Source organism: Notechis scutatus, chromosome 2, assembly GCF_049901735.1.
Source record: "Notechis scutatus isolate UNSWTSFEM ecotype Mainland chromosome 2, rNotScu1.2, whole genome shotgun sequence".
NCBI lineage: Eukaryota > Metazoa > Chordata > Lepidosauria > Squamata > Elapidae > Notechis > Notechis scutatus.
The window spans coordinates 48,586,593-48,613,203 of NC_142010.1; positions in this window are offsets into that span (position 1 = coordinate 48,586,593).

Sequence of the window (26,611 nt, forward strand, 5' to 3'; positions counted from 1 at the left end):
AAAAGAATTGCAACCAGTCAACACACTGTATGTAATTGAAATATGGTGTTATGTTTTTATGTATTGTTTTGTCTGTGTTTGTTTAGAAAAATTAAAAATTATAAAACCAAAAAAACAACACAGCAAATAGTTAGTTTTGCCCAGTTTCTAAGGTTATTGAAAGAGTAGTATGTTGTCCTTTGGGAAAGATGGCAAACCAGGGGAGAGGGGACATTGAAAAGTAATGATCTCTTCAACAAGTCTTCTGACTACCTACTGAAATAGAATCGAATAGAATTCTTTATTGGCCAAGTGTGATTGGACACTCTCAGTATACATAAAAGAAAAGATACATTCATCAAGAGTCAAGAATCATCAGGTACAACACTTAATAATAGTCATAGGGTACAATAAGCCATCAAATCATACTAGGAAACAGTCAATACAAATCGTAAGGATACAAGCGACAAAGTTACAGTCATACAGTCACAAGTGAGAGGGGATGGGTGATAAGGAGTGATGAGAAGATTAATAGTAATAGTAATGCAGACTTAGTAAATAGTTGGACAGTGTTGACCGAATTATTTGTTTAGCAGAATAATGGCTAAACAGTTCGGGGAAAAACTGTCCTTGTGTCTAATTGTTCTGGTGTGCAGCGTTCTATAACAGTCAATACAAATTGTAAGGATACAAGCAACAAAGTTACAGTGATACAGTCATAAGTGGGAGGAGATGGGTGAAAGAAATCAGGAGCCATTCCCTATGAGCTTCTATAGGAAGCAATTCATGGAAGAAGGCTTCTCCACAGAGCAATAAAAATAGCATTGCTGAATGGAAAAACAACGTCCTTTTTCATTTTGATTAGAAGAGGCAAAGAAATAGGGTGCTCCTCTAATTTATTGTGTAGTAGCTCATCTTTTCCCAGACTATTTCCTAAAATGACTTCCTAAAATATGACTTGCTTGACACAAAAAAATGTCAAATCATCTTATAGAGGTTTCCCAACTTGTGCCCCTTAAATGTACCTCAATTCCAATAACTCCGAGACAGCATGAGCACGGCTGAAAGTAACTGGAGTTGTGGACCCGACCCAATATATTTGCAGAATAGATTGCAGATTAGGAAAGGCTGATCAGATTGTACATTTCCCACTGAACAATGGCTTTCTGCCTTTCTCTCCACAAGCTTTATTCTAAAGACCAGACAGACTGAGATTAAATCCTTGGCTTTAGTTAGGCCAAAGTTTAGATTTCTTCAGTACCTGATTTAGAAAGAGGCTTAAAAGCTGTAATAGCAAAAGTAGCCTCTTCCAGGGGTGGGATTCAAATTTCTTAACAACCGGTTCTGTGGGCGTGGCCTAATTTGTGGTGTGGTTTGGTGGTCATGTGACTGGGGTGGGAGTGGCTTGCTGATTGGGCATGACTACGTGGTCATGTGACTGGGGTGGGCGTGGCCATGTGGCTGGCAACCCAAATTTAAGTGGTCCTCACTTAATGACCAGGTCCTTGCTTAGTGGCCAATTGTTTAGCAAGTGCTTTTTGCCAGTTTCCAAGGCCTGGGGAGGCCCAGGCAAGGCCCGGGCAGGTGGACATGTGGCTGGCAACCCAAATTTAAGTGGTCCTCGCTTAATGACCAGGTCCTCACTTAGTGGCCAATTGCTTAGCAAGTGCTTTTTGCCAGTTTCCAAGGCCTGGAGAGGCCCAGGCAAGGCCCGGGCAGGTGGCCATGTGGCTGGCAACTCAAATTTAAGTGGTCCTCGCTTAATGACCAGGTCCTCGCTTAGTGGCCAGTTGCTTAGCAAGTGTTCTAATTTACGACTGACCTCCACACAGCTACTTGGCCTGTTTTTGGTGTTTTGACAGCCACACACACACACACACCCTTCTAACCCTGCTATTCTTTGATTCTGTAAGGATCTCCTGCTGAAGCAGGGGGTTGGACTAGGTGACCTCCGAGATCCCTTGCAGGCCAGCCCTAGATTGCTGTGCTGCTTCAAAGTCTTCTGAAGCCAGGGTTTATGTCCTTCCTTCCTCTCCTTTTTTTCTCTCTCTCTCCCTCCCTCCCTCCTTCCATGTATTTATCTATCCATCCATAATATATCTCATTTACTTTCTCCTCTCTCCTCTCTCCCTCTCTCCCTCTCTCTTTCTTTCTTTCTTTCTTTCTTTCTTTCTTTCTTTCTTTCTTTCTTTCTTTCTTTCTTTCTTTCTTTCTTTCTTTCTTTCTTTCTTTCTTTCTGCCCCTTCCTTCCATCCCCCTTTCTTCCTTTCACTTCCTTTCTCTCTCCCCTTTTCTTACTTTCCCTTTTCTTTCTTTTCTTTCTTGTATCTCCCCTCTCTCTTTCCCTCTCTCTCTTTCTGTATCCCCCTCTCTTTCTCTCTCTCCCCTCCCTCTCTCCCTCTTTCTCTCTCTCTCTTTCTGTCCCTTCCTCCTTCCCTCTCTCCTTTTAAAGCTAGGAAGACCACCTGAAACACACACACACACATACACACACACAGGGGTGGAATTCTCCCAGTTTGGCCCTGTTCTATTGTACTCTGCCTCTCAGAGAATAAGCCTGCAGGCAGGGACTGTGCTTTTTAATCTTTGTGCAGGGTCTTCAAAAAAATTACATGCAATCAACAGAAACAAATGAGGCAGCTTAGAAACAAGAGGATGCTCAGAGCAACCCCAGTTCTACAGTATCATAGAATAAGAACAGCTCAGAAGAAAAGCAATAGCAGGAAGGAAGGAAGGAAGGAAGGAAGGAAGGAAGGAAGGAAGGAAGGAAGGAAGGAAGGAAGGAAGGAAGGAAGGAAGGAAGGAAGGAACCACCCTACTGAGGGTTGCAGAATCATGCAGTCTTTAACATTTCAGATTGGTGACCCTTCCTAGACCCAACTGGTGCTTCTTATTGTATCTACAGTACATGAGTTTCAGTCCCAAAGATGCTCCTTCTCCTCAGAAGCCCAACCTTCAATTCTGGATGAATACTTCTGCACCCTTTCACTCTTTGTTCCTCAACATCCTTCTTACATTGGATCACAAGCTATTGAACCAGATCAGAGGGGGGGGGCAGCCACCCAGGTGTGGGATTCTCTCTTTCCCTCGCTTTCTTTCTCTCTCCTCCCTCCCTCTCTCTCTTTCTCTGTCTCCCCCTCTTTTTTTCTCTCTCTCTCCTCTTCCTCTCTTTCCCTCTTCTCTCTTTCTCTCTTTCTCTCCCCTCCCTTTTTCCCTCTCTTTCTTTCTTTTTCTTTCTGTCCCTTCCCTTCCATCCCTTCTTTCTTCCTTTCACTTCCTTTCTTTCTCCCTTTTTCTTTCTTGCCCTTCCTTTTTTCCTTCCTTCTCTCTCTCTCTCTCTTTCTCTGTCTCCCCCCTCTCTCTCCTCTTCCTCTCTTTCCCTCTTCTCTCTTTCTCTCTTTCTCTCCCCTCCCTTTTTCCCTCTCTTTCTTTCTTTTTCTTTCTGTCCCTTCCCTTCCATCCCTTCTTTCTTCCTTTCACTTCCTTTCTTTCTCCCTTTTTCTTTCTTGCCCTTCCTTTTTCCTTCCTTCCTTCTCTTCTCTCTCTCTCTCTCTCTCTCTCTCTCTCACACACACACACACACACACACACACACACACACACACACACACACACACACACATGAGCGGTGCCATTTTAAAGCCTGCTGCTTTAAGACAGAGGGGACCTTGCAATGGAGCTTTGAGCGCCCCCACCCCACCCCAGCCGTCGCCGCTCCACTGGGAGATGCTTTCTGAGGGCTGAGGCAGGGAGTAATCATGCTTAAAGTGGTCCCATTGGGAGAGAGGCAACCCTTCTCCGAAGATCCTGCCAGCGCTGTGTCTGCATGCTCTACCAGAGAAGGAAGAGAAGAATTGCCAAACTTTTCTTACTCCCTTCCCTTCGGAGAGGAGCAGCTTCTGTCACCTGGCTGGCTGTTTATGGTCCCCCCCCCCCCCGTGTCGAAGTACCTTAAAGGTACAGGCTGTAGCAGCTGCCTTCATGCTGGGAAGCAGGAAGAAAAGTTCAGCAACTCTTCTCGAACACACACACACACACACACACACAGAGTGAGTCGCCCATGTGCCGACTCCTTGCCGAAGTTCCTTTGCATGTGCATGGCGCCGGAGGGACTTGCCCATGCACAGAAGGTCCCAGCCTCACGTGTCCGTACTCTGTGTGAATGCCCGAGGAGGAAGACAAGTTTTTCTTCCTCCCTCTTCTGACACACACTGGCCAGGCAGTTGAGCAGTGTCAAGTGGAGTAAGTGTCTTCCCAGCCAGCGCAGCCATGGGACTCCTACCTCATACAAATGCAAATTTGCAGATACTCCAGGATTCCCAGATTTGGCTGCAAGAACTGCAGACAGCCTTCCTTCCCCACCATACACATCTTCCTCCCGCCGCCCCATGTGAGGCAGGAGGCCCGACGGAAAGCGCCTGGCCCAAAGACACAGACCTCCACGATGGAGCCCTTCCCAGCAGTGAGGGGAAGTGAATGCTTTCTTCTGTCGCTGGCAAGCACGGCCCCAGCCCCGCGGTGGCTTTTCCCTGGCCAGCGGGGGCAGGAGAACACTCTCTCCTTTCGCTGGCAAGCACGGCCTCCAGCCCAGGCAAGCCCGGGGATGGGGCAGGGTGTTGACTCGACCGGGGCTTGCTTGTAGGCTCACTCACCCAGGGAGATCAGGGCCACGGTGGAAAGCAGGCAGCAATGGCGGGCAAAGGCAGGTGGGGAGTGGGCGGGCAGGAAGGGGTGGGGCCAACCAGGGGCACGATTTACCGGTTCTCCGAACTGCCCAGACTCATAATATCCAGTTCTATAGAACCGGTCCGAACTGGTAGAAACCCACCCCTGGCCTCTTCCATCGCTGGTTATTCTCAGGGAGAGGGGTTCTGATTTCCCATTTGAAACACGTATTTTAAGTATGTTCCTCCTGATGATCCGGTACAAAGTGTTTTTCATAGAACACGTTGGATTTTGTGTCAGTGGTCCTGGAAATTACATCACCACGTTTCCCCAAATTTTTGCTCCAAAAGACACATTAGGGTTTTGTTTTCTGGTTAGGTCTTATTTTGGGGGAAATACGGTACTAAATATGTCCGTCTGGCTGATAATCTTAACTGGGATTTATTTGGGGGATAGGGCTTATATTATGAGCGTCTTGACAAACAACGCTAGAGCTTGTTTTCCAGTTGGGTCTTATTTTCAGGGAAACACGGTATTATCACCTTATTCTGGAGCATTGCATACATGTGTATAGGATGGCCACAAATCAAATCATGAATACTGCAGTATATTTTAACTCATGGTGTCATTTTCTGGGACATACCTTTCTAGAGTGACTAAAGCTACTTAATTGTACCAATCCACAGCCACGGGTAGTAAAATGGATAGAGATTCTCATGTTCCATTTGTTCTTTGGACTGCTTCAGCTCATTCAGTACCCTGTGCATAAGATCCTCACAGCAATTGCGAAAGGGTCCAAGGAGTATTTTACTTCTGTTCAAAGTAACATATATGTATATGGCTGCTATTAGCTTGCAAAGCTGTATATATTTTTGATGAGGTAATTTGCCCTGGCAAAGCTTAGTTGAATCACAGTGGATTGCACAATCAGAATCATCCCCAGATTGGATCAAAATAGCTGTATTGCTTAGGTCTGACTGCTTCAGAAGTCTTTCTTCATATGCAGAACACATGCCTAAAGTCAAGTAGATAGACAAAGAGAGTAAGCTTGCTTCAGACCTTGGAATCAAGGTGCTGAGGTAGATAAATTCAATTTTCTCAGTCAATACAACATCTCAAATTGAAATGCTACAATGGTCTGGGTCAAGGCAATGCTTTGATTCAAACCAGCACTACTTCACATGGTTTCTATTAGCTTCACAACTGAAGAAACAATGGGAACTTTCACAAGAGCAGGATCCACGTGACGGGAACTCTCAAGTGCAAAAATTGGTGTACTTCCTCTCTCTTTCTCTCTTGTAATCCCTTTGTTCAATATTTATGAGGAAGAGAACAATTTGTTAAACGCAACTTTCAGGATTTTCTTTAGTTCATGTCCTGAACTATCATAGCTATCAGCTTTAAAGTTACAAAATGTTAATCAATAGCTAAGTCATTGTCTCTGTTTCCTTATCACCCTCTGATCCTTTTGCCCTGGATATCACTACTAATCTCTCTCCGTCCCCCTCTCCCTCCCTCCCGCACTCTTGCTCCCCTCCTCTCTCCCTTTCCCACTCCCTTCCTCTCTCTCTCTCCCTCTCTCTTTCTCCTTCTCCCTCCCTCTCTCACACAGAAACACATGTACATCTTAGCCCTCAAAACACATTCATGAAATATTTGCAGTAGACAGTGACAATTACATTGTGCTACTTTTGTTCTATGGCAGAGTCTGATTTTGGCTTTCACAATGCCAGGAGAAGATAAATGGGCACCCAGGGGAGCAGATAAAATATGTGTTCAATGTAATCCTGCACATGGCAAACAGATGTTTCAGACATCAGGTTACAAGTAGGCATTAGGAACCGTGGTGACGCGGTGGTTAGAATGCAGTATTGCAGATTAACTCTGCTCACTGCCAGAACTTTGATCCTGACCAGCTCAAGGTTGACTCAGCCTTCCATCCTTTTGAGGTTGGTAAAATGAGGACCCAGATTGTATAGAGCAATATGCTGACTCTGCAAACAGCTTAGAGAGGGCTATGAAACAGTGAAGTGGTATATAAGTCTAAGTGCTATTGCTAATAGAGGCGTTGGTGTGACGACATCACTGTGCACATATCATTTTGAAATTATGGTTTGCTATGAACTACAAAGGTACAAAGTAATTTTCTTTAGATAATAAGAACTGCTGTTAAATGCTATTAAGTCAGATCTCTATTGGAAAAGGGAATATCTTATCAAGAATGATAAAAGCCTTGGCCATTTAAATTTTTTAACAGGTCAGAGTGAAATATGTAAGCAGTGTAACCACTTCTCAGAAAATAAAATTGACAATTTTTAAGTGAAATTTCCAAAAGAGCCATGGTAGCACAGTAGTTAGAATGCAGTACTGCAGGCTTAACTCACTGCTCACTCCAGGAGTTTGAATCTGACCAACTCAAGGTTGATTCAGCCTTCCATCCTTCCAAAGTTGGTGAAATGAGGACCCAGATTGTCGGGGTCAATAAGCTGACTCTATAAACTGTTTAGAGAGGGCAGTAAAGCACTGTGAAGTGGTATACAAGTCTAAGTTCTGTTGCTACTGCTATTTATTTTAAAGCCCTTTCATTTCATTTCTAGTAAATTTTAGGCATGTTTTGTGTTTTCTGTGAGAACATGACAAATTTGGAACAGATTCTTTTATGCATTTGATTGGGTGCTGCATGCTTGGAGGAACTTTTATTTTTTATCTATCTCTATCTCTCTATCTCTCTATCTCTATCTATCTATCTATCTATCTATCTATCTATCTATCTATCTATCTATCTATTTATCTATCTATCATTTAGAAACTGACAATCTTCCTCACAGAGTAACTCTGGGTGGTATACAAATAGACATAAAACATGAAAGCTTTATATAAATATAATAAAAAGTTAAAAGCAACAATAAAATAATTAAAATTTAAAAAGCAGGAATTAAGACATTAACCAGCCACATGGCCCTCCTCTGTGGAGATCAAGTAAGTTGTCAGGTCTTCAAACACTTCCAAAAAGCAGGACCCCCCCCCACTCATCTCTGAGGAGATAATAGCAATAGTGTTTAGGCCTATATAAAACTCCATAGCATTTAATAGCACTCTCTGGGTGGTTTACAACGAAGAAGCATTATTTGCATATTGCTCCCATCAATCTGGCTCCTCATTTGACTGACCTCAGAAAGATGGAAAGCTGAGTCAACCTTGAGCCCTGTCAGGATCGAACTCCAGGCTGTGGGACAATTTTGCCTGCAATATTTCATTTTAACCACTGTGCCACAAGGGATCTTAATGTTCCAAAAGAATGGGGGCAATGGCAGGGAAGGCTTTCTTCTGGAGCCCACCAGTTGAAATTCTGTAACTGATGGGGTCTGCAGCATTCCTTACCTGTCTGATCGAGTGGCAGACTGATATAATGGAACAAAGGTGCTTCCATAGTTAACCCAATCCTATACCATGTAGGGCTTGAAAGGTGATAACAAACACCTTGAATTGGACCAGGAAGCAAACTTTGGCATCCAAATAAGTTCGTGCTGCAGAGATGTTATATGTGACATTTTGGGGTGTGCAAGGTTGCTCGTACTGTACCAGCAGAAGCTTCCAGATTTTTTTTTTAAGGGTAGTAACACAGTAATAGTCTAGATGGGATAGGACCAAGGCTTGAGTGACCAAGTGAAGAGCCTCCCACTCCAAGAAAGGGCATGGGGTAAGATTAAGAATCTTAACCATAGACTAATATGTTGAACACTTCATTAATATTGTATAATCAGTTAGTATCATTAATAGATGGACATTACTATGTTAAATATTATAGAATTAATATGTAATCAAGGATGTTGTAATTTTGATTATTAAAGATAAAGATGTTTGCAACCAGACAACACACTATTCAACTCAAAATGGAATGATTAAAAATATTAAAGTATTAAAAATATTAAAAGTATTCAAATTAAAAAAAATTAATAGGGAAAAAAAGAATCTTAACCATAGAAGAAATCAATCTATACAATATCACATTGAAAATAACAGGAAGCAAGAGATTAGATTTAGAAAAGGATTCTGGAATTAGTTTATTGATTGGAAAAATTGAAAAAAAAAAGGATTGAATCTGAGCATTCAAAATTGGGAGGGAGCTACCAAGGTGCCAAGATATCATATGACAATTTATTGGCTCATTAAACGAACAAAGAAATGTTCACATGAAATTAGACATTCTAAGTAAGAAGGAAAGCCTTAGCTAGGAGGTGGTGAAAATCCCTGCCAATGGAGAAATGGCCCAACCACAGGCTCCACTGAACCTTGGTGCTTTTACCAGAAAATGGGCTTTTTACTGTGTTTCCTATTGAAATGTAGCAGAGAGAGAAATCAATTGACTATTTCTTGAAAAAGAGCATTCTTTTTTTCTTTCTTTCTCTCTCTCTGTGAACAAAGCTTGTAAATGCATTGCACATCTTTCCTTCTGGTCTTGTGCCTGCAAAGGTGACAGCTCCCGAAAAGAGTCTGCTTTCTGCTGGAGCTCTTAAATGCTTTCCCTGCTGAGCCAACAGTGAGGAAGTGAAACAAGAACAAGGGAAAATATGACATCCTGTGCTAATAGATGCAAAGCAATGGAAAACAATTTTGCCAACTAGGCAACTCAAATGAGAGTCATCTCTCAGAGGAATATTGTCGATTTGTAGCTCTTATTACAGTGTAATCCTACTTCCCTAAAAGTTTGTGTGTGCATTTTAATGAATTCATAAAGCCCAGACTATAAAAACCCCATGGGGGAAACCTGGCAGCCCTTTAATTCAGCATTAAAACTCAACTGATGTCAATTGAATTGATTTCTGCACATAGAAATTGCATTCATTGAAAGAAAACTTTAGTCCTTGCTATTCCCCATTTTAAAGTTTGCAGTAATACAATTGGCTCCTTGAGTCAGGTTCAATTACGTGTTGAAAGTTTGTAATCGGGTGAAGCAAATGGAAGCTGTGAAATGAAGAGAGAAAACTCTGCTAACCTGATTAAACCTTACTTGGCAAATATTCAGGGGATGGAGAAACCTTTCTGTACTATCACGGGAGGGCCTTTTCTTTTGAAGTCTGCAAGGTGGCCTGATTAGAGTTTTAGACTTTATTCAGGCAGAATGATGCAGTGTCCCAGTTGCCTTGAACAGAATTATCTCATTTTGTACTGTGCCCATTGTTAAGTGGAGGAGATACAAAATAAAACAGAGTTGGACAGGTGTGATAATGGGGTCTAGCCCTTTGAAGCAGCAGATGAAAGGACTACAGTCATATTAAGACCTGGAATCCCTCATTGAAAGCTCAGCTCAGGGATAATCTTCAAGGATCTTCCACAGAGGTATGCACTGATTATCATATTAATTTCCAATGCATCCATCCTCCCCACCATTTGACTCACATTTCTAAATCATTTAGGGTTAGTAGAAATTAGAATCAATATGCCATTAAGATTCCTGTGTCTGTTTGATATGTTGTAACCTCCAGTTGGGTGGAATGGTGCATCCCAGAGCAATGTTCTTGAATCAACATACCTCAAATGGGCTAACAACATACAGAATGCATCCAAAATGCAGCTCTCATCACTCTCATGGGATTGAAGTTGTGATTATATCAAAGACACCATAGCTTCTGACTTGCCAGAAATTCATAGGTTGCATAGCAAAAGTTTAAGATGAGAGGAGCATATATATCCTCACCTTCTTTCCCAATTCCTTCTGGCTCCTGCGCTACAAACAGCCATTGGATGCTTTGGAATCGAGGTTGAAATTTGAAATATTTTTAAAATATATTTTTATTATTATTTTTATTATACTTCTGTATTGTGTGTGAACAGAGTTGGTAATCCATATTAATCAAAATCACATTAACAGTATGAGTAATCTCTATCACATTTATCCAATTTAAATCATTAGGTTTTTCAAATATATATAAACAAAAAATGCCTAACTCCTCATCTTTATCTTCATCTACATCTTTCTTATTCAATCTAAACATTTCTCTGCTATATATAGACAAATTTAACTAGGTTTCATTCCATATTAAATTTGAAATATTTTAATGGTGGCGGCCTCTGCTGGAAAAACAAGGGAGTGACTCTGATGACTGCTGGAAGGGTAGGACTGGCCAATGGGGCCCAACAGTTTGTGGGTGAGCCCTCTTCCTCCCTGAAGTAAGGAGACCCTTTGGGACATGCCAGAATTGGTGTGTGTATGTGTGCAGTTTTTCTCATTGCCCATGGCTTCCTTAGTTCCTCTTACCCATAACGAAGTCACAAGTATTTCCACAGGTGGGGAGGGGAGGAATAGGGGGACGAGGCTTTATTGGGGTTCTCCTGAAGATCTTGAGGGGAGGGAGGCGAAATGGTGCAAGCCTATACTTCGTGTGGAAGGATGAAGGGTGAAAGGACAACTCAGATGCCAGATTGATAAATAGGGCTGACTGGTGCTGCTGGTGATGGAAAGATGAGAACTCTTCAGAGGTGGGTATTCAGCAGGTTCTGAGCAGTTCTGGAGAACCGGTAGCGGAAATTTTGAGTAGTTCGGAGAACCGGCAAATACCACCTCTGACTGGAGATTTTACAGTATCCTTCCCCTGCCACGCCCACCAAGCCACGCCCACAGAACCGGTAGTAAAAAAAAATGAATCCCACCACCGGCCCTCTTCCTCCCTGGAAGATGGAGGGGACCCTTGGTGATGCACCAGAGTGAGAAGGAGGACTGCAGTTTTCCTCATTATCCATGTTTCCTTGTTTCCCCCCTACTCCCAGCAAAGTGGCAGGCAGTTCTGTGGGCCAGCGGAGGAGGAGGGTTCACCAGGGCTCTCCGAAGGGTCATAAGTGGGAGGAAAATGGTACAAGTCTATATTATATGTGGAAACAAGAATCACCCAACACGGGTCATGGATTGCCTAATGTCAGTTAAAAATAGGAACTCTTTCATCCTTTCCCCTTTCTCCCTATTCTGATAATTCCTTACATAGGGTACTCAGTGACATGTATCAGTTTCTACGCTTCAACATTTTAACAAATCAACAAAACTTTGAAACGGTTGAGATTCAGATCTGGTTTCCACCAGAGGATCTTCATTTTCCCTAGACCGTTTGGCATGGGATTAATTAAATCCAGAACATAACGTCTGGATTTCCATAATTTCCAGAGTTATTATTTCTGAAGGCTTGGATCCAGCCTTTAAAAGAGGTTGGTAATTGCTGAACAGCTCTGACTTTAGCAATAGAAAGTTGTAACAGGCAAATTATGGAAGAGCCTGAAGGGTACTTTTATGGAAGCTGCATAGAATTAAATGGATCCACACGCCTACCTTAGTATAAAGCAGTTTCTTAGTTTTTGCCATCAGTCTTTTCAAATGAGAATTATCGCAAATCAATATAATGCAAAAAATGGCACCAATGTACGATTAATTAAAAATATTCAGACAATCTAGGCAAACAGAAATTTTGAGGTTATAGGAAGCTTGATTGCATACATACCAGATGTGAATTCAGCTGCTTATCTATATCTGATTTGAAGAAAGGACCTGTAGAATACCTACTTTCCCATATATAGTATATAGGGATGTATGTAACCGGCATATTGATGGCCAATCTGTAATCTCAGAGTCACAAATACCTAGAAAAGTAAAAAAAAAAAAAAAACAATATACCATTTTTCTCCTCACGAAAGTCTCAAACTGCATATAGGTTGGGTTTAGACATTTTAAGCCTCTACAGGAGCTGAACAAGATGTCAGCACACAGCAGGAAGTGCTTTCTGTTTAATTTGTGTTAAAACTTTCTTAAAACTTTTCTTTTTCCATGAGACATTTGATTTAATGAACTAAACCAGATGCCATGCTGCAGGAATATAAAAAGTACAGCTTGCGGCTTTTTTGTGGATATTCTGTGTAGGTGACTAAAAAATTGGGTAATTCTATATATTTTTAGGATCTTAAAGCACCCATTTCACCGGTTAACTTACCCAAAAACCTTCCTCAAAAGTGTCTTTGGGTATTTGACCTGTTGACTTTCCATGCTAAACCTGGTGCTGCTCTTGAACTGTGTCCTACTGTCTACTAGAACTAGGTCTATAAATGAAAAGATGCTTTATGTTTAATAACATCTTTATTTATTTCTTCCTCCTTTGTTGTCACTGAACAATCCAATATTATATAGGCAGGAGTTTTTTCCCCCTAGAACCAGGCATACTGATGATGGAATAATACCAGCATCAACATTGCTTTGTACAATTTTGGAGGAAGCCTGAATAGCAAAAGCATTGATGTGATATCTACAGTATAGACAAGATTTCTATTTTAAGATATAGTCATTTTAGACCTTAAAAGTAGTGCATACTGTAGGTAGGTGGATAGATAGATAGTTAGACAGACAGACAGACAGACAGACAGACAGACAGACAGACAGACAGATAGATAGATAGATAGATAGATAGACAGAGATAAATAGATTAGATCATAGATGATAGATAGATAAATGATTGATAGATTGATATAAATAGTTGGTGATAGATAGATAGATAGATAGATAGATAGATAGATAGATAGATGATAGACAGGAGTGATGAAGTGTTTTTATGGGAAAGTAAAAGAAGAAAGGAAAATCGGGATTCAAGAAATGCTGTCAAAACTGGTTCCCATTATTGCAGGGCTAACAAGAGAGGCCCTTTGTAATTTGTAAGCATTGTGAATTTATAGGCATAGCCCACTTCCTTTGCTAGGTTTGATTAGCAAAAAGCTTGGAATAATGCACCTTGTCAAGAAGAAAGGAGCAGTAAAGGAATTGTCATTATCCCACCCATCTCTTTCATCCAGAGCTTGCTCCCTGCCTTCTTTTTTCCTGCTGTATCATCAACTTTAGGCACCAGCCAAAAATAGCTGTGAAATATGGAAATGTCTCCTTCATAGCACAGTGATTTTTTTAAGGGCTGTGCTGTGTGAATGCAGCTGAACTCACCTTCTATCATCTCTTGCTATCTTCTCAGCAAAACTGCTTTCTTTTGGTAAATAAGCAAAGAACAGAGACAGACTGTTCATAAGACTAAAATGATATCAAATTTTTTTTTACAGTTTTGATTTAAGTTGCCCCAAAAGAGATGGAAATTCCACAGCTGCAGAATAAGAAAGTGCTAGAAGTTTAGCTCTCTTATCTTTCACATCCTGACACAGGTTTGCTGAATTCGACCCCAATGAGAGTTAGGCTAGTCTCTGGCTTTAAAGAAGTATTCAGACTGACGAGGTTAAATAAGAAAACATTGGATTTCTTCTAATATTCTTTCCTTTGTTTTTAATGAAGCCATTTTTCTCCTCACCAATGCCACTTTAGCTTTGAGAAGGCAAGCTTTGTTAGTGAGAAGAGTCTAAAAGTAACATCTCTTTCTTAAAACAGCATTGTAAACATTTAGAGGAGGGGACTAGCATGTTGCTTTTGCTGTTCTAAATCAAAGATCATTCCTGTCTTGCAGTCCAAAATTTAGACAGTCAATAAGGGCAATTGCAGGAGAAAATGGAAGAATTTGCGTACAGGGTCTTTGTTACAGGTATCTGTAATCTCTTCAGGGAGTCTCAGTATAGTAATTATTTCATCTGAGGGCCATAACATTTGCAGGACTTCCTAATCTAAATTGCTTTCATTGAATGCTCAGTCCAGTTGGGAAATAACCCAGTTGGGAAATAACCCTGTTATATATTCCTTTTATAGGAGATTATGTTATGGGTCATGGGTCAGGGTTAGTTCAATCCTAGCATTAGGAATAAAATGTAAATTCCTGCTGCAATATGAACCCTCTATAAAGTTATATTGCAATATTAGCTGAAAGCAAATCTGCCAGGTGATACATGAAACAGGTCACCTTTTCCTTGGGTGAAACAATAGATGCTTTTGCCACGCTTCTCTTAGCTGGCATTCATTCCTGGCACATCTGTGCATAAACCTCCTCTGCATCTTTGGCAAGAAAGAATAAAATGGACCAACTATAATTACGGCACTTTCCCCCCTCACCAGCATCACAAAAGATGAGGCTTAATTCACAGCTTGGTTTTTGATCCAGCAATTGCTGAATTCTTCTACAACATGTATAGCACAGGTTAAAAATATCCCAGGGGTATTTTCTGCCTATTGGGCTCATTTGATTCTTCCAAGTAACTTTATGAGCACTGGAAAAAAAAGAGGGAAAGAAAGTTTTTATGATGTTTCTCCCAAGCTTATGAAAAATAGAGCTATTAAATCCTGGTTTGTTAAGGCAGTAGTTTCAAAATATCAGAGATCTTCCAGAAAAAAACCAAAAAACAGATAAGAGTGACAGATTTGAAAGGCACCAGTCCAAACAGTAGACCCTATACCATTTGAGACAAATGCTGTCCAATCTCCTCTTTAAAAGTTCCAGGGTTGCAGCACCCACAATTTCTGGAGGCAAGTCATTCCATTGATTAATTGTTCTGTCAAGAAATTTCTCCTTAGTTCTAGGCTGGTTCTCTTTCTGATTAATTTCCATCCATTGTTTCTTGCCCTGCCTCCAGGTGACTTAACCCCTCTTCTTTGTGGCAGCCCTTTATACATTGTAGAACACTGCTATCATGTCATCCCTCGTCCTTCTTTTCATTAAACTAATTCCAACAACTGATCTTCGTTATGTTTTAGCCTCCAGTCTCCTAATCCTCTTTGTTGTTCTTCTCTGCACTCTTTCTAGTGTCTTTTTATATATTGGCGACCAAAATGTATCACTTCTGATATATCATCTATTATTGGTCTTGAGCCAACCAGAACGGCCGGGTTGTAACCTAAAATGGATGATGTGGTTGGCCTCAGTATTCTCTGATGATAGCCCATATGTTTATTTTTCACTCTGATCGGCTGCAAAATATCAATTTCCTTCCACAATGTTATGGTACAAAATATATTTCAGAATTGATAGCAGTCAGGAGAGATTTCTGGTGAGCACCATGGCAAACTACACATCCCTGCCAAATTGGGATGACTACAGAGGTGATCAGTGGCTGGATGCTAGATTCTGGCTAATGAAAATTCTCTTGAGAAAGTGCACACTGGGAAGCCACTCCTCATGAGTAAACCTCAGAAATTGAGGTTTTGTAGTTAGTTTGAGTGGAACAGTTGGAAGTTGAGTGATGACATTTAAAATCATACCCATAATTCAGCCTTTTATGGACAAAATGCTCTGTCAAGTCCATTTCTTAATCCAATTTGGGATTATTTATTGCTTTAAAGCTTCAGACCCTTTGAAATGGCAAGTTTTTGTTGTGTGATTCTCTTTCTCCTTTGAGAAAGAAGTTTCTGTAAGGGTCCATATTTATTTAATTATTTGAAATTAATTATAAAAATCCTTCCTGTGAGAAACTGTCATTGTTTGCGTTCTTTGAAGAAAAACAAACATGATAGGATGGTACTCTGAAGGGAAACTAGGAGAAACTAGAACAAAGTAAACATTTCAATTAAATGAGAAGAACACTTAAATTTGACTTGTTAACATAGAATAGAGAATAATACTTTAACAGTGGATGTTTTAAAGGTTATTTTTGAACAACGGACTCAATTAATTTTAAGAATGTCTGATACCATTGGCAGTATCTCTATTAATGATGTCACAAATGAAGAACAAGCTATAATGGATGGGATTGAAACTGATATGAATGTGGATTTATATATGACAAGCTACAAGAAGGATATGGAAAATATAATATGCTAGACATACAGATGAAACCAATGGATGTCTTAATACTTATATGACATACAAGTAACAAACAAGAAGAGTGATTTGGATAACTTTTTCTTACTGGATGTGCAAAGAAATTCTATTAAAGTTTTGAAGAATTTACTGAGACGAGAAGAGATTAAAAAGTAAGATTGTTAAAAGTACAGGGAAACAATATATAGTTATTTGATCAATACTAAAAAAAGTTATTATTTCTGGTAACCCTTAATGGACTTGATAAGAAATGAGTGATGAGGTTTCTGCATTGTGTTTATAGTTAAGAGATGAGCTATTGGATGAACAAAGTATTTATTGTCTTTTAAGAGATAGTGATAAGTTGTTAAAATTGTTTATACTTATAGTAATAAAGGGGAAAGTTTTTTCTATTTTTTTCTTTTTCTTTTTTTGTTTCTACACTTTTTTTTCTTTTTATACTTTTTTGGAGTTGGCATGAATTTTTTTCTAATTGTAATAAAATTATTATGAAAAAGGGAGAACAGGTGGCAGTCTGAAGCTTATTGGTAGAGTACCCACTTCGTTGACAATATGATGATCAATCTTTTCTCATCTCTAGGTGGGATTGGAGAAAGTTTAGTTTTGCTGAAATCCAGAAGATGCAAATCAGAGTAGACAATACCAAGCTAGAGGAATGAACAATACAAATGTCAATCCTGAAGTGAACTTGGCTGAGGCCATCTTGGAAGCTTCAGGATTGCCACACAACAGTGGGAGGGGGCGGGAAACAGAGGGAGGTTTGTAGGCAAAACAATAAAGTTTTCCTGTGGGAACCAAGAACATTCTCACAGATGGCTGGCCAGAGGAGGAGTGAAGTAACCAAGCAACCGGTCAGTACCTGGATTGGACAGCGTGCTCAGTGACTTGGGGGAAAGGGGAAACATTCACATTTTAATTAAGTGAAAGCTGCAGGAACTTTCAAGGTCGGCTTTCACCAGCTGTGCCAATATGATGTATCTTTGAGGAACTTGCCTGCCTCAGAGTTCTGCTTTCTATGGGTGCTTTACTTGGAACACTGACAACAAGCTGTTTTCCGCATTCTTAAACTGTAAAAGTAAATCCTTTAAACCATTCTTCAGAAAGCCCCTGATTCATAGGAGAGCATTAGACTAATGATCTATACATTTCATTCAGGCTGTATGCAACAGCATTCTGCCTGTAATGTAGTCCATATTAGTAGATTTAAACAATTGTGAAAGTGAACAGATACATTTACCTCAGGAAACATGAAGGAGAGTATTAGTTTTAACTGCAGCTACAGTACAAACATTTGTCCAATCAATTGACTTGATCCACTTCAAAAGCATATATGAAAATGGAAGTCAGATACATTTAAACTCATTAAGCCATACACATTGAAACTCCAGGGAATATAGATTCTTGGAGCTGAAACTGTAAGTTGAACATGACTAAGAAGTTTCTTTTATTGGGGGAACAAAACTGTCTATGGAGATATACACTTTTAATTGCCTACAGGAAAAAGAAACACAAACTGTAAAAAGGTGGGATAGAATAAACCTTGGGTAGAGCAATAATGAATCAGTAGGTGTTGCTGTTCCTGCTGAGCACAGCTAGATTTGTCACCCTGTGGGTAGTCTCTTTTCATATGCAGTTTCAAAACACACAGATGCACTTTTAGGAATTTGGAGAGAAGATGTATGTAGGGCGAAAGTCGGTAGTGAATGTGAAGGCTTTTTCTTTCAATGATTTTTTTTCATACTTTCAATCTTAATTTTTCAGAAAACCTGATACTTCTCTATACAACAGAAAGTGGAATAGAAATATTTGTACTGGAATGCTAAAGGCTAAAGGGAAAAAAAGTAACATTTTTCATGGTGGAAAAAATTCATGGGAAAATACCCCCTTCTTGCTTACTTATTATCATTTATTTTTTTCCTCACACTATAAAATAAATGCTACAACATTGTAAAAGAGTTGCAAATGGCAAAAATGTGGTTGAAGGCAGCATGACAACAATGACTTCAAGTGCTTATCAGTCTAAAGAAATGACTTGCACCCGTGGCTTTCACATTCCCTAGACTGTTTTTCAAATAAGTCATCACAACTAAAAAGGCCCTGTCCACTTCTCATTGGTCACATACAAATGTTATGTTATGACAGCATTGAAAAAAATGACTTATGATCATTTTTCACACTCAGAACTGTTGCAGCATCCCTATGGTCACATGATCAAAATTCGGATTTTGATCATAGTTATGATGGTTGCAGTATTCCAGGAGGCCACCTTTTGCGACCTTCTGATGAAGTCAGTGGGAAAACCAGATTCATTTAATAATCATGTTACTAACCTGCAGTGATTCACTTAACAACTGTGAACTTCCTGAGAATACCCAGGAAGATAAATCTACCTCAGTATCTACATCTGTCCTACTACCACAGCACCATTGAGCAGCTCTGTAGTGGACAAAAAAAGCTCTACAGAGAATCATTAAAACTGCCCAGAATATCATTGGGCTCCAGCTACCAGCCCTGGATGGCATCTTCTCATCTCGCTGTTTGAGGAAGTTCCACAACATTCTCAGAGACTCTTCCCATCCTGCTTACAATCTTTATGAACTGTTGCCTTCTGGCAGAGGATACAGAACAATTAAAACTCGGACCACACATTTTCTGAATAGTTTTTATCCCAGAGCTATAATTGTACTTAATGAACTTAAGGACCACCATCGGTAAACTGTTGGACAGTATTACTTGGTCTGTTGTGTGGATGCTTGTGTGTGTTTTAGGAGGTGGGGAGTTTTGGCAGGTGGGGGAAGTGTTTGGGGATTGTAATATGTGTGTGCATGTTGAATCTGGTCTCTGGGTGTTATGTGAATTTCGTTGTATGTATACTGTGTGTTAGGTATAACATTGATACCAAATATGGTTTGGGTGAATAAATATATAAAACTTAGATATCATGGTTTAAGTGCTTATCACTTTAAGCACAATGCAGCAGGCAATTAGCCGATTAAGGGTGCGGTTAGAAGTTACAATATAAGGAAGCATTAGAAGCTGGAAAGCTTACTGTCTGTTACTGTCTCTGGCTGTAACTGTGGCTGTAACTGTTACTGTGTGCTGCTGCGACTAACTGAGATTACTGACTGTGAGTGCCTGTGAATGAACTGTTTTTGTTTGCTACTGTTTGCTGAATATCCAGCGTTTGTTTCTCTGGAGAGTGAAACCGGAGGAGGAGAAGATATCTTTATCGGCTGATAAAGATATTGCAAGGACTCTTAACTTGGACTATACTAGTGAGTCTTACTGGATGGAAATACTGTGAATGACTTAATGGACTGAATGACAATGCTTAAACTCTAACTGGATTAAAAACTATTTAAACTACAAACAGTGTTTGTGTTCAGTGTGTGTATACTCTGGGGCCCTTCCACTCTCGTTTGGCTTCCTGGCTTGACTACTGCTGCAATACTCTGCTAGGGGTTAATTCCCAAAACCCTAACACTGTGTATATATGTACAATGACAATAAAGAATTCAATTTTCATTTTTTTCAATAACTGTGGCAAGAAAGATCATAAAATGGGGCAAAACTCACTGAACTTAGCAACAGAAATGTTGGGCTCAGTTGTGGTCATAAGTTGAGGACTACCTGTACCTTGACATGGAGGAAACATCTGGATAGAGCTTTCCATCTAATCACAGTGCTGAAGGAGGTTAATGTCAGAATAGGCAAGCTCTGTAGGTCTTTGAAGGGAAACACCACCATTCCAATTTTCCAATGCCTGGAAACAGACCAGAAGCAGAACCAACAGACTGAGTGCCAGTGCAGTACAATATGTTAAGTGGTTCAAGTCAGTTGTCTGGCAATTGTGCTGATTATATTTCAAAGAGATTCATATGTCAAATGCACCTGAGCTCTCTGAACTGAACATTAACTCATCTAGCTTATTGTGGTGAGGCTATTTTTGATCAGGAAAGGCCTACGGAGAGACAAATCTGCCAAATTCACTTTTACTTTGTTGCTAATGTGTTTAGCATTACCTTCATTTTACTCTTTTGAGGAACATTGTGCTTCTTTTTTTGCAACCAGAAATCTGCATGAAAATGCTTGATTTTGCATTATTTGAAATGCATGTTTCAGACTGGCAGTTTTAGTGTATATTTGGCATTCTTGCTCCATACAAATTTAGTTTTGTCTTGTCTTTTCCTGTCTTTTCTGTAGTATGTCGAGATGGTGTGCACCTACTTCTCCAAACTCTTCCCTACAACAGTCTAGTAAAGTAGGCCAGCTTCAGAGAAGATGAAGTCATTTATGTGGTCCCATGGTCTTGAGGAACATGAATATGAGACTTGAAAGGGACTTTGGCTAGTGTAACGTATGAAGCTGCTGAAATGCATTCCATACTGTTCTAGTCCATCTGTGTGTTTTGAAATTGTATATGAAAAGAAACAAGCCACAGGGTGACAAATCCAGCTGTGTTCAGTTCCTTGATCCTCATTGACAAAACTGGATGTCACTGGAACACACAACCTGCAATTCTAGTCCTTTGAAGAAGAGGTGGGCAAATTATATCCCTAAAACTACACCAGCTTTCCATTTTTTTTAATGATCCTCCAACTAATTTCAAAATACTAGTCACTTACAAAATTTTTATAAGTGACTAGTTGGGATCTCTGGTAGGAATTGTCTATCTGCCTCTCTTCTCCATTGCTTTTGTTTAGGAGTTACTGTATAGATGAAGTGTCAGAAAAAGAATGTCTGTTTCTCACAACTGCAAAAACATGTTGACTCTTTGCTTGAGGATCTAAGTAGTATCGCCTAAAACAGGAATGTCAAACTCAAGGCCCGGGGGCAAGATCTGACCCATGGGGTGCTTAGATCTGGCTTGCAGGGCCGCCCTGGAAACAGCGAAGGACCAGTCCGAGGTGCCTCTGCCAGTGAAAATGGAGCTTGGGAGGGCCACATGCAAGATCAGGAGCCCATTTTTGCCAAAGAGCGCTTAGGCCACCACAGGCACCCACATCATGAGTGAAATCAAGCTAGCCATGCCCACTCTGGCCATGCCACCCCCCCCCCCCAAGGTCAAACACAACCCTGATGTGGCCTTCAATGAAATCAAATTTGGCCTAAGGAAATGTAGGGGGGAAAGTATCCACTTTTTTCCCCCAGCAGGCATGTAGAGATTATTGAATACCTAGGCTGACATCATTGGTTATCACTCTGAAAAGACAGTTTCTGACATTCTGATTTGGACCATGTTAGTTATAATCCCACAATTTGTAATCCCAACATTGAGACAATGCAGGTTAGTTTGTAACAGGCACATCCCTCAGAGGATGCCCTGTTGGGAGCTATGAAGTAATTCAGTCAACAATAAGCAGGATATCTTAGTAAAGTTTAGTTCATCATAAATTGGAGCATTTGGGGATTAATACCGGAAAGAAAAATATATATTTATTTATTTAATTTCTTCTTCTTCTTCTTCTTTTTTTTTGCCTTTTTCCTTCTTTCAATCACACACTCAAGCATCTTGAAGAGGGATTCTGGTGAAAAGCATATTTAAGGTAAATTTTTGAATGGAAAGAATATTTATGTTTGTGCATACTTTTGTGTGTGTGCAGGAAAGCACGAAAGAGAACCAAATACGAGAGCAGGGAGTTTGAAAACTACTTTTGGGTATCAAAGATATAGGTCCAAATATGTGAAGTGCTCAATTTCTTAAAACATGAAGAAAAGTGGAAGAGAAAAAGCAGTAATAGAGGGAGAAGAGATTGGGGGTTTATGTGGATAGAATGGAACTCTTTCTATCAGTTTAACTTAGGTACTCTCCCAAAAATGTTATGTGTAGAATACAAGTGTAGTTTGAAAGCATGAGGTTTTATACCCAGTGAGTCTGTCCCCACATCCTATACTTCAGTCATGTCCTGGACACAGAGCGTCAACATATAGGCAGCATTCATTAGATTAATCAGTATGTGGATGTTCAAATATACCTGCCCATCATATACAATTCTATAGGTCTTGGCCATCCAGATTGGATACCCAAAAAACCTTTGAAAGGATTCAGGAATCTGGGATCAGGTTAGTGTGGATCAGGATAGTATGTAAATAACGTTAATCTACCAGCAGAGATGACATATAAAAGTTAGATTCAGTATTGTTCAATTCAAATCAATGATCCATTTTCTTTTGTTGTTTTTCCTAAGCGATATCAATGTATACAGGAAGCAGTTTTAAATCTACATGTTAAAACTAATGCAGTAGTTTAAGCAAAAGGATTACAAAAAGCAATTGCTTCCTGGTCTAATCGTTGCTTATTTTAGCTCTCTGAAGCAGAGGGATTGATAGCACTTGTGATTTTTATTTAATAGCGATCAATTTAAATGGTCTTTCTTAAAACAAAAAGGAGAGTTAATGAAGGTAGAGACTTTACATTAAATAGATCAGAGCATCTCTGAGTTCCATGCTAACGACAAACAGATCGATGGCAACTTTGAAGTGTAATTGGAAATGTAAGAAAACTGAAAAATAGCCCTAGAATGCAAAGAGTAATAATACTCATTGCTCACTCACAGCACAACTTAGCTACACTGACATGAATTTCAGCTGCTACAGTCACATGCAAAAGTTTAGCAACCTCTGGTCAAATTGTATGTTTCAAGAAATACTCAAGTGAATAGAAATTGACCAATGTTCCCATAGCACAAAATTAAACAAGACATCCTTCTGAAAATTTCAGTGCATACCTACTTTTCACCAATGGTGGGAAAATAGTTTCTGAGATATATTGCTATTTAGCTGAATTCATTCTTCCTTGTACCAGTGGAATATTTCTTGTGACATGATTGCTAGGGAACCCCAAAGCATAACAGAGCTTAACAGTTGACATGATATTGTTTTGTCCAAAGAATTTTTGTATCTTTTTTTTTTTTTTACCAAGCATGTGTGCTTATGGCTGAAAGTTCAGTTTTAGTTTCTTCAATTTAAAACACTATGTTGCAAAAATAATAATAATCAGATTCATAGAATAAAGATTTGCTTTTGCATACTTCAGATGATAACTTTTATTTTAACAGGAAAGAGATTTCTATCTGACAACTTTCCCATATAGATCATTTTCGTGCAGGGAAATTGTTGAACTGTTAACCTGTAGCTAACCACTCTAGAGGTGGCTAAAATTTGCAATTGGCCATCTGTTGTAGCCTCCAGGTTTCTGTTTTGTACATTTGACCAATTTGGGGCAGTTCTTGCAGATATTTTTCTTGTTCTTCCAGATCCTGCATTGCAGAGGATTCAGCAGGTTCTGACCAGTTCTGGAGAACCGGTGGCAAAATTTTGAGTAGTTTGGAGAAACGGCAAATACCACCTCTGACTGGAGATTTTACAGTATCCTTCCCCTGCCACGCCCACCAAGCCACGCCCACAGAACTGGTAGTAAAAACTTTTTGAATCCCATCACTACTACATTGACTTCAACACTCCCATGTCACTTCTGTTTCTTAATCTTTTTTTTTTTACAGTTAACACTGCTATCTAGGAGCATTTAAAACATTATTAATAGGAAAAATAAATGGTATCCATATTTCTGCACCTGCCATATTCACTTTTTTGAGTCTGTAAGAAAAGGTTCATAAATGGTACATATACATTCAAATTGACAAAAATATATCATATTTAAATCTGTACCATGAACAGGTTGTGTCAGAAAGCAAGTCAAAGTTAGCCCAAAAGGAAGAAACCCAAATTTATTTATGGAATGAAGTTGGTGCACACACATACTGTGTATATGTGCTGTAAGCACAATTACTACAACCTTGGGCTACCACTGCTTTTCTCTGTAGCTGACAAAGGTGGATCTACAATGAAAATAGTGAAAAAATGTGGCCTTTCTTATTAATTCATTTATAACAATGTTTGTATACCAGATTTAAATCTGTAAAATAGCTCTCCTGGACTCAATGCTTTAACAATAGATAAAGTACTTTGTTTACCACACTTTCTGAAGCTTGATAATGAAACTAACCTATAACTATTGACAGCTACCCATGTTTCCCTTTCCCCTTCCTTAATTAGCCATTTATTCTTTGGCCTGTGTTCATTGCACTGACATAAACCAAAATGTAATAAAAATATTGATCAAAATGGTCCCAAGAAAGCTATAACCCCAAGCACACATTTTAATATACTAAAAACCCCAAAAGCTTTTATACAGCTAAAATATTTTAAAAGGACTTAGAAAGCATATCAGAGCAGAAGGATTAAAAGCCCTTTTAGAGCCACCCCCATCCACTCCTCAATCTTGCCTGCTTATCTGAAAACATCCAAAATGGTACCACATATTTTTTTTTTTTTGGGGGGGGGGGAGAAGTTCTAGGGCCATCTGAAAAGTATTCACATCACTGCCAAATATGCCCTGTCTGGTGACAGGTTGCAAAGACTCCTGCTGATGATTCTGATTACAAATAAAAACAGGCCTTTATATATCCTTTAGGTCAGATACTCTAAAACTAAGGCACAGATTGCTGAATTTTCACTAAAGATATTAGTTTTTCTTCCCTTGGCTTTGCTTCCCTTGGCATTCATTATGGATGACTCTATCCACAATAATGACCAATGTTCTATATTAATGGTTCATTATTCATTCATTTTATATTAAATAAGATATATGCTGGAATTTCCTCAGAGGATGACAGTGGAAAAGCATCTTGTTTTCAATAACTAGCAAATAAACCAATAGTCATGGTTTGGGGTTGCACACTTTCTAGCAACGGTGCATTTATAGGTACTTTTAGATCTCATGTTTCAGCCATTAGGATAAGAAGTTATCTGGACTGGAAGATCTCATGTGTGTATTTAGTTGAGCATTTCCCCAATATTCTGTCCCCACTACAGGTTAGTCTGTGTGCAACTCGGCATGCAGTTAAAGCCACCTATCCTCCAATAAAACAGACTGTGTGCATAGTTCGGAATGCTTTATTGAAAGAACAGGATATGGTGAAACTGGTGAAAATAGGGGTACATACAGTTAGAACCAAATACAAAATAGACAGTATTAAGTTACTGCTGAACATACCAATTAATAAATACAAGCAATTTAAATCTCACCAGCGATGCTCTGTGTGGAATGTGGGTTTGTCCTTGGATGACCATGTACTTCTGCCTTCTCCAAATGCTAAAGGAAATGGAGTCTGGCTTCCCAGCATGCAATTGGTTTGAGAGTGCGGGCTGATAGGTAAAATGGGTTGGGTCATTTTCAAAACAATTTACTTGGGGCATATTTGTCTCTCTGGCCACTAAATGGGGCTAGTGGGCAACAACAGTATATAAAGTTATATGGTATGGCATGACACACAAGATACCTAAATTTCAGTGGCATCTCTAGCTGTGTTTAGGCATTGCAAAAGGGTTTAATCTCACTACATAAGCAGTAAGGATAAGACCTGATTCTTCAAAGAAGGCTGAGAAGTTTAATAAATGAACATGTCTGCACGGACTAAGTTTTTGTATATGCAGTTGCACCAGGTAGGCCTTCATACAAGCCTGAACCCTACATTATTACTTTGACTTCCATCTCAGCCAAAACATGCATTTTATTCTTTGTTTCTCCCCCTCTTTCTGCTTTTCAAGCAATCTATAATGAATCCATAATGTGTATTTCATACAGCTGATGACAAATATGTATGGAAATTTTCCTTTCGGAATAAGGCTTTTGAGCAAGGATGAGCAACATTTGGGTTCTTCATTTATTATTAAACTTCTGTTCCCATCAGTCCTAACTAGTAATCTGGGTTGATAGTAAGAAGTGATGGTATTAGCAATCCACCGACATCTAAAGGACTTATGTTGCCCATTCCTGCTTCAGAGATGTAGACATTTCTGCAATTATAGATTCCTATAAATGTTTATATGTCTGGGGCAAGGTGTCAGCTTCAGGAACTTGTAAGACTTAGTTCAAAGAAAAGGCAAATGTTATAAAAGCATTCTTCAACAGCTTAGATTAAAAAATGCAAAGATGCTTTAATATTTATTTCAGCCCCTTTAATCCAGGGCTGTTGAACTTATGGCCCACAGACTGGATGTGTCACATGCTGGCCATTCCCACGCCCGTTTTAGCAAAGGGGAAAAAAGTCATGATACGTCATGTGATGACACTGTGATGATGTGAGTTTGACACCCCTGCTTTAATCCATCAAACTTTTCCCAAGTTTATTTGTCTAACATTCCATAAACAGTATTTACTTTGGAGGGTTGGTATTGGCAGCAGTGATACTTCT